Raw genomic sequence first — 14,133 nt, 5'->3', positions numbered from 1 at the left:
TTGAACCACTTTATGTGGCGTTATGATTACCCAGCTTGCTGGACTGTGAAGATACATTGTCTTCAGGCTGCTGCGCTGAAAATTGTTCTCGCAGCAGGCTTATCCTCAGATGAGGGGAGGTGAATTGTCCTCAGGTTGCTGTAGAGAAAATAATTTCCCGTTCAAATCCGGCGAATATGTCAGCCTGAGGCATTGTTGGTGCTCCAGTTTCCAAGACGAGCCGGATGAGAGACTGACCTGCACTGACAGCACAATACCTCACCCCCACCCGCTTCCTTTTATTCCGACGGTTTAACCTCCCGTGACATCTAGTGATGAATTGTAGAATTCCGTATTACTAAGAGGCCTTCGGACCTTTTGATGAGGCAGTATATGAGATGTTCCTAGTAATATGACTCTATAATATCTTTTTCGATAAAAATCAGTATTCTGTTCATTCTGAAATATCATAATTGCGTTTAAAATTCAGGGAGTTGTTTTAATCCTTTCGCTGCTGTGGACGTGCTCTCTGCATTCCGTGCTGAGTGCGCCTTTTATATGGCTGTACAGATTGCCAAATGATGCTCCTTGGCGTTAGACAGCGCTCCGGCCGCTGTAATATACTTGTCATCCTATTGTAAGAAAACTATTAGATGAAAAGCTTTGATTTTTGCACATTATACTGTCTGATATCTTCGACTGATAAAGGACAGAATTTATTTTCGCTATACTTCTACTTACCGCGCTCCATAAAATTATGTAAAACATTGCACGAGACTTTAAATAGTTTGCAGAGATAAAGACAGTGAATAAACTTTGCGTATGGTTAGTTTAGCTCGTACATTGCGGTTTATGAAATGTAAACAAGATATCGATAATTTATTCAAACTTGAAAGCAGAACGATGTCTCATTTCGCTCTCGAGTTATTCATTTTTATATGCGACGGACGGTAGCGCGTGACACACCCTTTCTCGTCCCTGTACGTCACGAATCTTGTGGTCTATATTGTATGATAAATACTCGCGCCTTCCTTATTTACCGAGATGTGGAAGCAACTCGTCCACAACAGACGGAGCTCGGTAGAGCTGGGCGCTAAACACGTCAGTGGCGCTTCAGGAAAACCCAGGGTCCGCATTTAAGCACGTCCTCATCGCCCGGGGAGCGGCGGAACATGACGACTTAACTCGTCCACAACAGTTAAAAACTTAAACACGTTCCTTAGTAACAAAGGGCGTTGGTGGAGTCGCTGGAGACAGGAAATAATAGTCCTGTCGGTCGCATTGTACAGGGTGTTTCCAAAAGGACTTTACAATTTTAAAAATTCATATAAATTTATTGAAAGAAGATACCGAGCTGTGTTTAGTGTTATGTCGCAGGGAAACCATCAAGCTTTTCTTACCTTAAACTAAAGATGTTGTATGTGGCTTCCGTTGGTTATCTTGCACACATCCCATCGGAAGTGATTTTTTTCCCAAACTCGCTGTAGCATTGCAGGTGTAACTTGCTCAGTGGAGGCGTAAATTCTTGCTCTAAGTTCAAGTAAAGAAGCTGGCACATGAGATGTAAACATGATATCCTTGATGAATCCCCATAAAAAAAATCGAGTGGTGTCAGATCTTGGGAACGTGTAAGCCATTCAATTGGTGCATCACGACCAATCCATTGACCTGGAAAGCAGTCACTGAGAAAATCCCGGACGTCAGCCAGGTAGTGGAGGGTGCACCCTCTTGCATGTAGTAAACATTTCGTTCTTGGCCATCCTCATCGATCTAAGGTATAAAAAATTTTTGTAACATATCCAGGTACACTATCCCGTTGATTGATCTCTCACGAAGAAAGAAAAAAAAAAAAAAAAAAAAAAGGAGCCGTATTCCCTGTTCTTGTTCAGTTCACGAGAAACGTTCAATTTAAGGGTATTACGAACATGTTGCAATGTTTGCTGTAGATTTTCACTGCCCCAAATCATACAGTTGTGTGCGTTAATCTTGCCACGTAAGTGAAAAGTCGACTCGTGAGAAAAGATGATGATGTCCAAAAAGTATTCACCCTCGTCGTGTAATCAGTGTCTTGTACTGCCATCAATCTGTACGGTTTCAAATGCAAACGGTTTCTCAACACACGCCAAACAGTCGCACGAGGGATTTGCAGTTAGCAAGATGCACGCCGGGTCAATTTCGTAGGGCTGTCGACAAAACGTTGTCTCACTCGCACAACAACTTAGCAGATGTGCTTGGACGACCTGATGATTCCCATGTCTTACCGAGCACCCAGTTTCTACAAAACATTTATGCCACTCGTAAGTTGTAGGTCTACTAGGAGGATATTTAGCATACTTAGTATGGAAATTACGCTGAACTATTGTCCCCGACTTCTATTCTTCAAAGAAAAACACACAACTAGCATGCTCGGGTCCAGTGAAGGCAGCCATCTTTAAAGCAACTGCCACTAGCGCTTATTACGGTGCGATTCGGCACTAGCGAACTACGCGAAACCAAACTTGATATATTTCCCTATAAATAGACACTACAATCACCTCTGTAGGTACTATGAATTAATTTTTATGAACTACGCGAGACCAAACTTGATGTATTTCCCTATAAATAGACACTACAATCACCTCTGTAGGTACTATGAATTAATTTTTATGAATTTTCAAATTTATAAAGTCCTTTTTGTAATGTCCTGTACAGTGTGACAGTTCTGTTTTGAAAGTCGTCCTCAGAGTAAGTGGAGGGGACTTGCCTGTGTGTGATGACTCTCCGGCTGAGCACGCTTTTCCCGGGGGTGGACCGCATGCGGCGTCGACGGCAGCCGAAGTGGGTCGCGGGGAAAGTCTCGTATGTCATCTGTGACGTGGCCCGCTAACCGGGAACCGGTCCGTCGGAGCCACTCACCGCACCGGCGGCCATCAATGATTCACGGCGCGCCGAGATCCGCGTCACGACAGCGCGATGACGGCCGCCGGGGACGGCGCTTTCGTGAGAGGTCAGCGACCACAAATAAGTCAGCCCCCGGCCGCACGGACCCGAGCTGAGCGACGTGTCGGCTATGGATCGGGTGTTGGTAAATCGGACAGACATTTGGCAGCAAGCATTTGACCACGATTTGCGTGGTGCATGCAGAGGGGTAGTGCTGCCCAACGCGTATTCTCGAAAGATTCTGTATGTGTCAATGAGGCACAGTTTGTTCAGCTGGGAAGCGGAATACCAAGCGGAAAAACCGAATTCTTATAGCAAAAGTCACGTAAATGAAATATTACAAAGATAGCGGTCATCAATATTTTTAGCAGGCACATGGGTGTGAACAGCAAATCAGTAAGAAAGTAAACATACGTTACATATAGGGAGATTCGTGCTGTTCTTTCGACTGTTACGCTAGCTGACGCCACTGGTATAAGCGACACATGATGCCTGTCGGATTAAATCCCTAAAACGAGCTTCGATTAATTGTTCGCTATGTTGAGGAAGGAAGAAAACAAAATCTTCCTTAATTGAACTAGATCTTAGTGCATACCCTTCCTCGAGGATGAAAAAGTGATTCAGTACATGGACAGTTTAGCTAGGCAGAGTCTTAAACACTAATTTCTTAAGCTTACTATCAGCCTGAAACTTCGTTGCATATTCGAGAAGTTGGGTAGATTAAGTCGAACCGAAGCTGATTCGTAAGACTGATTTTCTGCTTTTGACACATGTAGCACAGTGTTTATTTCATATATTCCAAATTCAAATGAAAGTTAATGATATTTTAGGTACAAATTAGAAAAAAATCTATAACCTCTCTGACTCAACTCTCCGATCTGCCTCAAAAGATGTGGATTACCATTCCTCTTACACATTTCCGTATTTCTCTGTGTACACCCCAACTTTTTGTGAATAATATGTACGTACGGTATATTAAACCATGGGACGAGTTAGCCAAAACTGAATATCCAGACCGTGTGTTATCGTTTTGAATGTCACGCAACTTATCGTCTGGAACTACATTACACACACACACACACACACACACACACACATATTACAGTCACAGCTGAAAGTCGATGTATGTCAAGTGTTCGTTCATTATAAAGACGACGACTTCGTTTCTTTATATAATTAATAAATATCAATTCCTGCATGCTATTTCGTTTTTACTTTATACATTATCTACCACAGTCCTTCACCACAGCCATTTTTATGACTAAGGATTATCCAATTTTCGCACGATGCTGAGTCTACATACTACTTAATAACTAGTATCGAGACACCTGTATGTAATGCGGAATTGACCACTAGATGTAACGAGACGCGGATCCGCCAGTACAAAAGATGGCGCCGGAGTATTGTGTTGTCAATAGAGAAATAGCAACAGCGGAATGGGTCGGTGTAGAGAGCTCAGTGACTTCCAACGAGGATTCGCCACTGGATGTCACGTGATTAACAAATCTATTAGGGACACTTCAATCCTTCTGAAGTTACTCGAGTCGACTGATGGTCATGCGAGTGTAAAGCGGAAACCCATAGGAAAAACCACAGCTAAATCAAGGCCACACATACACTATGCGATCAAAAGTATCCGGACACCCCCAAAAACTTACGTTTTTTATATTAGATGCATTGTGTTGCCACCTATTGCCAGGTACTCCATATCAGCGACCTCAGTAGTCATTAGACTAGAGAGAGAGCAGAATCGGGCACTTCGCGGAACTCACGGACTTCGAACATGGTCACGTGATTGGGGTGTCACGTGTGTCATACGTCAGTACGCGAGATTTCCACACTCCTAAACATCCCTAGGTCCACTGTTTCCGATGTGATAGTGAAGTGGAAACATGAAGGAACACGTACAGCACGAAAGCGTACAGGCCGACCTCGTCTGTTGACTGCAGAGATCGCCGACAGTTGAAGAGGGTCGTACTGTGTAATAGGCAGACATCTATCCAGACCATCACACAGGAATTCCAAACTGCATCAGGATCCACCGAAGTACTATGACAGTTAGGCGTGAAGTGAGAAAACTTGGATTTCATGGTCGAACGGCTGCTCATAATCCACACATCACGCCGGTAAATGCGAAACGACACCTCGCTTGGTGTAAGGAGCGTCAACATTGGACGACTGAACAGTGGAAAAACGTGTGGAGTGACGAATCACGGTACACAATGTGGCGATCCGAAGGCAGGGTGTGGGTATGGCGAATGCCCGGTGAACGTCATCTGCCAGCGTGTGTAGTGCCAATAGTAACATTCGGAGGCTGTGGTATTATGGTGTGGTCGTGATTTTCATAGAGGGGGCTTGCATCGCTTGTTAATTTGCATGACACCATCACAGATCAGGCCTGCATTGATGTTTTAAACACCTTCTGGCTTCCCCCTGTTGAAGAGCAATTCGGGGATGGCGATTGAATCTTTCAACACGATCGAGCACCTGTTCACTATGCACAGAATGTGGCGGAATGGTTATACGACAATAACATCCCAGTAATGGACTGGCCTGCACCGAGTCCTGGCCTGACTCCTATAGAACACCTTTGGGATGCTTTGAAACGCCGACTTCGTGCCAGGCCTCACCGACAGAAATCGATACCTCTCCTCAGTGTAGCTCTCCGTGAAGAATGGTTGCCATTCCCCAAGAAACCTTCCTGCACGTGATTGAACGTATACCTACGGAATGGAAGCTGTCATCAAGGCTGAGGATGGGGGAACACCATAATGAATTCCAGCATTACCGATAGAGGGCGCCACGAACTTACAAGCCGTTTTCAGCCAGGTGCCCTTATACTTGTGATCACATAGTCTATCATGTACTGACGGACTTGAATCGTCTGGCACTGCCGGAGTTTGCGGTAAAAAGTCGCATGAGATAGTGGGAAGGAGTGACTCGTGAGTTCCGTAGTGCTACCAACAGACCAGCTGACACAGTGGTGGAGCAAATTAAGTTATAAAGAATGGGATACTACGGTCGAGGAGCTCGTCCTAAGTCACACACTTCAACAGTCATTGCTAAGTAACGCTTGAGATGGTGTACAAGAGTGACGTCACTGGACACTGGGTGATTGGAAACCAGTGATTTGGCGCGATATATCACGCTATATCCTGCGGCAGTCCGATAGAAAGGTGTTTGGGTTTGGCGAATTCCTGGAGAACGTTGATTCTCGTCATCTGTAATGCCAAGAGTGAATTACGGAGGAGGTGGTGTTACGGTAAGAGAGAGCGGACGTGTTTTCCGCAGTCAGTATGTGGTCCCCTTATTGCGCTTAAGAAAACACGAAATTCGGAAGTATATGAAGATATTTAAAAGCGTTGTGTTGTGCGTACAGTAGAGGAACAATTGGGGACGATGTATTATTGTATCAGTAGGACAGTGCACCCTGCCTTAAAGCCGCAGCTGTGAAGTAATTTTTTGCGGACAGTAAGATTCCTGGACGAGACTCCAGTCCTGATCCCAATGGAACACCTCCGGAATGAGTTCGAACGTCGACTTCGTTCCACATCCAAGCGTCCAACGTCCCTACCTTCTCTGGTTTGGAATCTCGAGGAAGAAAGGGCTGCCATTTCTTCATGGACATTCAGGTACCGCACTGAAGGTGTCACCAAGAGAGCTGAAGCCGTCGTACAATAAGGTGATGAGTGTCATAGGACACGATATGCGCATTCACAGATGGTGATAGTAAACAAGATATAAATCGGCAGCTGAGCTGCTATTTGCACTCACATGATTCATATGGAAAGATTTGCTGTGTGATCATGGCCGTACGATGGGAATTACCAGACTCTGACTGCGGCACGGTAGTTGGTGCTACACGCATGGGACATTCCCTTTGGGCAATCGTTAGAGAATTTAATATTCCGAGATACACAATGTCAAGAGTGTCTCGAGACTATCACATTTCAGACATTACCTCTCGACACGGACCACTTATTGGTCGACGGCCTTCACTTAACGACTGAGAGCTGCAGCGTTTGAGTAGAGGCGTCAGTTCTAACAGGAAAAACAGCGATAAATATCCGCAGAAGTCAATGTGGGGCGTACGACGAACTTATCCGTTAGACAGTGCGTCTAAATCTGGCGTTAATTGGCTATGGTAGCAAACGACCGACTCGTGTGCCTTTGCTAACACCACGACGTCGCCTAGAGGTCCTTTCCTGGGCTCGTGACCATATCGTTTGGACCCTAGACAGCTGGGAAACCGTGGCCTGGTCAGATGAGTCCCGATTTCAATTGGTAAGAACTTCATAGTTAGTTTCGGGTGTGTCGCAGACCCCACAAAGGCATGGAGCCAAGTTTTCAAGAAGGCACTGGAAAGCTGGTGTTGACAACATAATGATGTGGGCTGTATTTATACGGAATGGACTGGTTCCTCTGGTCCATCTGAAACGATCATTGACTGGAAATAGTTCTGTACTGCTACTTGGAAACCATTTACAGCCCTTCGTGGACTTCATGTTCCCAAACGACGATGGGATACTCATTGATGACACTTTGCCACGTCACCGGGCCACAACTGTTCGCGATTGGTTGAAAGAACACTCTGGACTATTCGAGCGAATTGTCTGGCCACCCAGATCGCCCGACGTGACTTCCTTGGAACATTTATGGACATGATCGAGAGGTCACTTCGTGCACAAAATCCCGCACCGGCGACGCTTTTGCAACTACGGACGACTATAGCACCAGCGTGGCTCAATGTTTCTGCAGGGGATTTCCAACGACTTGTTGAGTCCACGCCTGGTCGCGTTGTTGCACTAAGTTGGGCTAAAAGAGGTCCTACGCGATATTAGGAGGTATCCCATGACTTTCGTCACCTCAGAGTGCCAAGGTGAAAATGGTTACACTTCGTATTACTGTCCACTAAAGGTGTACATGTAGTTATGATGAAACAGTATGTGTGATATTCTCTAGGAACTAGAGTGATACCCAACTCTCGCAACCGGCCAGACGTTTCTCTCCTACCTCCATTGTTCGTTATTAATCTGTGCTTACGGCGCGCCACGGCGACCACGCGGACGCAATCGTCCTCGCTGTGGACGGCAGAGTGAAAGATGGCGGGCCGAAGGCGCTGGCGCACAGTGTAGAAAGCGGTCCTCCCAGCGACTGCCGTATCTGCGGTCCATCTGTGCGCTGCCCCAGCGGAGGCAGGCCACATCTCGGCCACTCATCTCCTGCCGGCGGCGCAGCGGGGCCATTCGGAACGGGAAGCGGCGCTCGTTTTATTTCATAAGCGTCGCGCGCGCCGAGGCGTCCGGCCGCCGCGCTCAGATTTAGGGCCCTCCGCCCACCTGCCACCAGATAAGCGCCTATAGCTTACTCCTCGCCCATTCCCTATTTACGCTCATCGCTCCTAAATTAGGATCTCCTCTTTCTTTGGTGTCGCAACCTAAACTCGCCGTGTTGTGTGCGCGACCGTCGCCGGTGGGACGTATTACTGCCACTGAACCAGTTCGTTCTCGCTCTTCTGTCTTTTTTTTTGCCCCATACAGAGTACCTTAAGCACTCGGACGGCTAAATTATTCATGAGGACACGTTTTTTGGAAACTGGCACTGTAAGTATTACGTCAGCCTCCATGGCACCTCCACGAGAAGACGAGGGGCGTTAGCTGCTATCTGGAAACAAAGTGAAAAGCTACGCGCTTGTTTTAAAAGTACACCACTTACTGTTCTGAAAAAATCGGTCTTCATGGCGTCTTTATCGTTCGCAGGTTAAAAACAAACTTTTCTTCTTTCATTATGTCCTCTGTGGAGAACGTGAATAGTAACTTCCTTAGCGTTCACAAATATCACCCGATGAATTCAAAGCACAAAGTGCCATCTACTGGTCCAGTGCCGGCCCGGTAGCTCAGCGTGTTCGCTTAGGGAGTTGGCCACACACTGTAATAAAATAAAATAAAAAATTTCCGGGTCGGGCGGAGTGGCCGAGCGGTTCTAGGCGCTACAGTCTGGAATCGCGCGACCGTTACGGTCGCAGGTTCGAATCCTGCCTCGGGCATGGATGTGTGTGATGTCCTCAGGTTAGTTAGGTTTAAGTAGTTCTAAGTTCTAGGGGACTGATGACCTCAGAAGTTAAATCCAATAGTGCTCAGAGTCTTTGAAAAAGGTTCTGAACGTTTGCAGCAGTAGTCTCTGAGAGGTGTCATGCGGCATCCGCACATAACTAATGACAAAAGTTGACAAAGAAACAGACAGTTAAAAAAAAAAAAAAGCAGTATAAGTTGCGTGCCTGAAAATGAAGAGGTCACGTCGATCTCGGTCGTACACTTTATCTTTTTTATTGATTTATTTCTCAACTAAAGACCTGCTGCCTGTTATTATATAGCAGGTCGTACATTGTGTGATTTAACATGTGTGCAAATTTAGTTTTATGAATAGTACATTGTTTCGTTGAAAATTTTACAGAAGTATATATATAAACCATGTAAACAATGTTGCTTAAATATGTTGCTAGCTTAGATAATGATAACAAGTAAGATACATAATAGGTTGTGGATGTATTTTAATGTTAACTTAGGAGTGTATTTGATGGAAGAAGCAAGAGATGGAAATTTGACTTAGATATGATGAGACAGTTCTTCCCTTTTACCTTCTGCGTGTATGGTTATGTCTGTTAAAATGTGTTGATTAATTACGTACCACGGAAAGTTTCAGACTGCCTTTAATGTAGCATTCACCTTTCAACGAAGTGAGGAGGCACCAGTATTCTGACTGGTTTGATGCGATCGATAAACCAATGTTGTCTGTCACCACGTATTCTAAATCAAACTTCCACGCCATGTTTTTTTTCTGTATATGAAGGCTAATTTCAGGAACTAATGTAGAGATTTTGATGTGGTTTTCAGTAATAGACAGAGGCTTGTATACATAATTTTTCGCCACTACGCCAGACAAGTCGTCCAGCCGTTTATGGTATTACGCGTGCGAAACCGGGGTTCGGTAGTAAAGCTATGATTCAGGTTGTCACGCGTCGGGAAAAGCGAGGAGACTTTGAGAGCTCAGTGGCGCAGCTGAGAGCCGGCGGTTCATTTGATCGCCTCGGCGGCAGCTGCCTTGCACCCCGTCAACAATAGGCGTACCGGCATCACGGGCCACTGTGCGCCCCCCCCCTCCCCCCACCCTCCCCCGCCAGTTTTAAATTGCACGGAGGAGATTGATGGCGCGCGCGTCCACCGGCGGCCGCTTATCTCATCACTGGCCGGGCGCCTCTTTATGGTCCGTTTCCGCGGAGATGCTTTATTTTTATTTCGCCCTCGCTGCGCCGCCGCCCGCGGACCCCCCGCGATGCTATCGGCGCTGATGACGACACAGCAGCGCGGCGCTCCGTTATTGGCTGGCGTCGTTCGCGGTTACGACGACCCAGCGCCACCCCATTTATCTCCGTCTCCGCTACTTTCACGTGCTTTCTGCTCCACGTTGCTGAAATGAAGAGCAAATGTTAACTCGGGACAAGCAGTTCGGCATCGTGTACGCGATGCAGAGAACATGAATCGAAGTTTGGAAACTGTAAGACCGTATCTGAATACACGGGCACATGGTTTCCAATTGTATGAACCACCTCTACGCCAGGATGAGAGTTATTGGTAATTTTTCCCAAAATACCTAATACAACAACAGTATCCATTTTCAAACGCCTGATGGAGGTGGAAGAACAGTGCAGTCCTTTTGTGCACACCAGCTTAACAAAAAATAAAATAAAATAAATAAATAAATGAAAGGGAAAAAAGAAATCCATCTCAACAACATTAACAATAATCTACAACCCTTCGTTCTTCATTTTCAAAAGCTACATTTCCATCGTAATTTCCCACTTTCATGTTCCTTTTTGGTCATTGTAAGCTACTCAGCTTAAGCCACTGTACTTTGTAGAAGACTTCCTCATTCTCCACACATGATGCAAAATTTCCCTACCTCTAGATTATTCATCTTTTGATTATTTTTTTCCTATTTTATCTCAAATGGCTTTGGGTAATGGCCGAAATAAATCCAGTACAAAAATTTAGAAATATGAGGTAAAGTTAAACTGTAGTTACTCTATGTGCAGGATGTGAACACAACGATATTTTAAAAATTAATATTTGTACATATTGTTTTGTGAAAATAAAGATATTGAACATTAAGTCATTCAAGTTAAGCTTTTCTGTAAAGTAACAAATTACATAACGAATCGCATAATACGTATAATTGTTAAGGATCATCAAAAATGTCCCTTTTACAAAGTCTAATGAATCTATAAAAACATGTTCAGATTTTATAGTTCAAACAACTAATGAAAGCGAAAAGTAATCAATAATTTTACTTCTTTGTGCAATGTTTTTGCCCTTCACCTTTTATAGTTTACACACTTCAATCAAAAATATGTAGTACCATCTACAACTGTACGGTAATCACAATTAGGAAAGTGTATCAACTGAAACATGTGTTTCATATAGTAGATAGTCAAATGGTGACAAATCCATTCTGAAACTTCCTGGCAGATTAAAATTGTGTGCCGGACCGAGACTCGAACTCGGGACCTTTGCCTTTCACGGGCAAGTGCTCTACCGACTGAGCTACCCAAGCACGACTCACGCCCCGTCCTCACAGCTTCTGCTTAAGATCAGACTTAAGAAGTCAGTGGGTACGAGGTATGTGCTATTGAGTAGACCAATACCTATGAGCTCAGCCTGCTCATTACATAGCGATATTCATTCTCCTTTAACCTTACTTGCAATCACTCGATAGTAATAATAGTCCAGAAGGGATATTACATAGTGGATACAAGTTTTTGTACGTTTTTGGCAAACTGGTTAGTGCTTTTATTGCACCTTTTGCCGCTGTGATCAGGTATACACAGGAAACACGTTTATGAAGATCTATCAATCTCGGACCATATTTTAGGATGACCTGCGTTAAATAGTTTGGAATTTCCCCGAAACTGCTCTCGCAAGGGACAATGGAGCACTCGCGGAATCGGTAAATATCAGCATTTCGTTACATAGTGCATTGTCTAATGTCTTTATTTCTTCAGAGTAAGGAAAAGGCTATGAAAAGCAATAAAAAAAGATTCACGTGGTAGGTTTCATGTAGTTGCAGCCCGTTCACAGACTGTTCTCAGACAATGTGGTAGAGAAACTTCGAAGTAGGCCGAAACTAGACCAGATGCAAGGAGTATAACAGTTCCTGTTCGCTCGCGCTGTAGCGCACAGCGATCGAACGGGGGCAGTGGTCGTTTGTGTTTCTGACACCGCCAACGGCGGTGCGAATCCGATGGCGCTTTAGCCATAGGCTGTGGCCGGGGACAAATTCTCGCGTTGTGATGCAAATGCTTTGTTATTAGTGCCGCGCCACTGCGGGATGGGGGAATACAGGGAATATATTTTTCGATTTAATGACTTTACGATATAATCAAGCGAGGTACGAACTAATTCGACTGGGTGCCGCATCAGTTATGCAAAATTATTTATGAAATATTACACCGAATGCTGGAGCCGTCAAATAAACGTCATGCGCCATTTTTGTTGTTTTTTTGTTCTTTCCCTGTGAGCAGAGGAAATTAATTACGGTCTTTCCATTGTATGGTTCTCCATGAAATACGTGCTATTTTCATCGCTTTTTTACTACCCTCCACGTTAATTTGTCGAAATTCAAACGAGTTCCGGTATGAGTGTGTACGGGTCCCTGAAGAACGCATGTGTCAGTTTCTCCGATGATTGGCGTCATGTCAGTGAAATGTTCTAAGCTTTATGCATCGTATAGTTTGTGTTTCGGCTAGGCAATCTGCACTAACTAAAATTCTCCAAATATTCGAATACGAGTAGCGTCTTGCAGCATGATATGCTTCATGTGAGGAGGACCCCAAGGCATTTGAATGTGTAATTCACAATATTCTCCTAGATAAACTGAAGTTTTATGGAAGTAATGCTATAGCCAACCAATGCGTAATGTCATATCTAACCAAATAATGCAAGAAGTTGTTCTTCGTAATTCAACCAATATAATCCTGGAATGTAATTCTGACTGGGGAGAAATCACAAACGGGGTTCCCCAAGGCTCAGTCTTAGGTCCACTGTTGTTCCACATATAGGTAAACGATCTTCCGTCTAATACACAACAAGCAGAATTAGCTCTTTTTGCAGATGACGCTTGTATTGTAATCAATTGAAGCATACATACAGAAACAGAAGAAATCGTAAAAAGTATTTAAAAAGTATCATTGCGTGGTTTTCTGATAATGGTCTCACCCTCAGCTTTCGAAAGACACAACACATTCAGTTCTGTACGTCTAGGGATATTACAAAAATTGGTTCAAATGGCTCTGAGCATTATGGGACTTAACGTCTGAGGTCATCAGTCCCCTAGAACTTAGAACTACGTAAACCTAAATAACCTAAGGACATCACACACACCCATGTCCGAGGCAGGATTCGAACCTGCGACCGTAGCGGTCGTGCGGTTCCAGACTGTAGCGCCTAGAACCATTCGGCCACCTCGGCCGGCGGGATATTACACCAACGATAATTGTAACAGATATCGGGGATATAATAAATAGGGCGGAAACTTCAAAATTCTTAGCTGTCCATATCGATGAGAATTTAAACTGGGAAAAGCACATTTTGGAATTCCTAAAACAATCTAAGTCAGCCTTGTTTACATTTAGAATCATTGCAAACCTTGGTGAGAGACATATTAGTAAGTTGACATATTTAGCATATTTTCATTCAGTTATGTTATATGGAATAATGTTCTGGCGTAAGTCATCTTTAAGAAACAAATTCTTCATTGATGAAAAACATGCTGTAAGTATAATACGTGGTGATCATCCACGATCGTCACGTAGATACCTGTTTAAGGAGTTAGGCATTCTGACTCCTGCTTCACAGTGCACTTATTTCCTCATGTACTTTGTTGTAAATAATCCAGTGCAGTTAAAAAGGAACAATAATTTACTTAATTACAATACCTGAAGGAAAACAGGCGTTCATTACTCCACATTAATGTTGTGTTTAGCACAGAAAGGGGTACACATGCGGCAGCTTAAGTTTCTGATAATTTACCCAGTGATATAAAATATCTGACAGACAGGAAAGTGAAATTTGAAAACAAAGTTTCTCCTTAACAAATGCTTCTGTTCCGTAGAAGAATGTTTGTTGTTGTAATGTGCAACAAAATAATTTGCGATGTGAATATAAAATGACTCGTTCCACA

Source organism: Schistocerca serialis, chromosome 6 (genome assembly GCF_023864345.2).
Source record: "Schistocerca serialis cubense isolate TAMUIC-IGC-003099 chromosome 6, iqSchSeri2.2, whole genome shotgun sequence".
Classification (NCBI taxonomy): Eukaryota; Metazoa; Arthropoda; class Insecta; order Orthoptera; family Acrididae; genus Schistocerca; species Schistocerca serialis.
Note: the sequence above shows the minus strand (reverse complement) of the source record.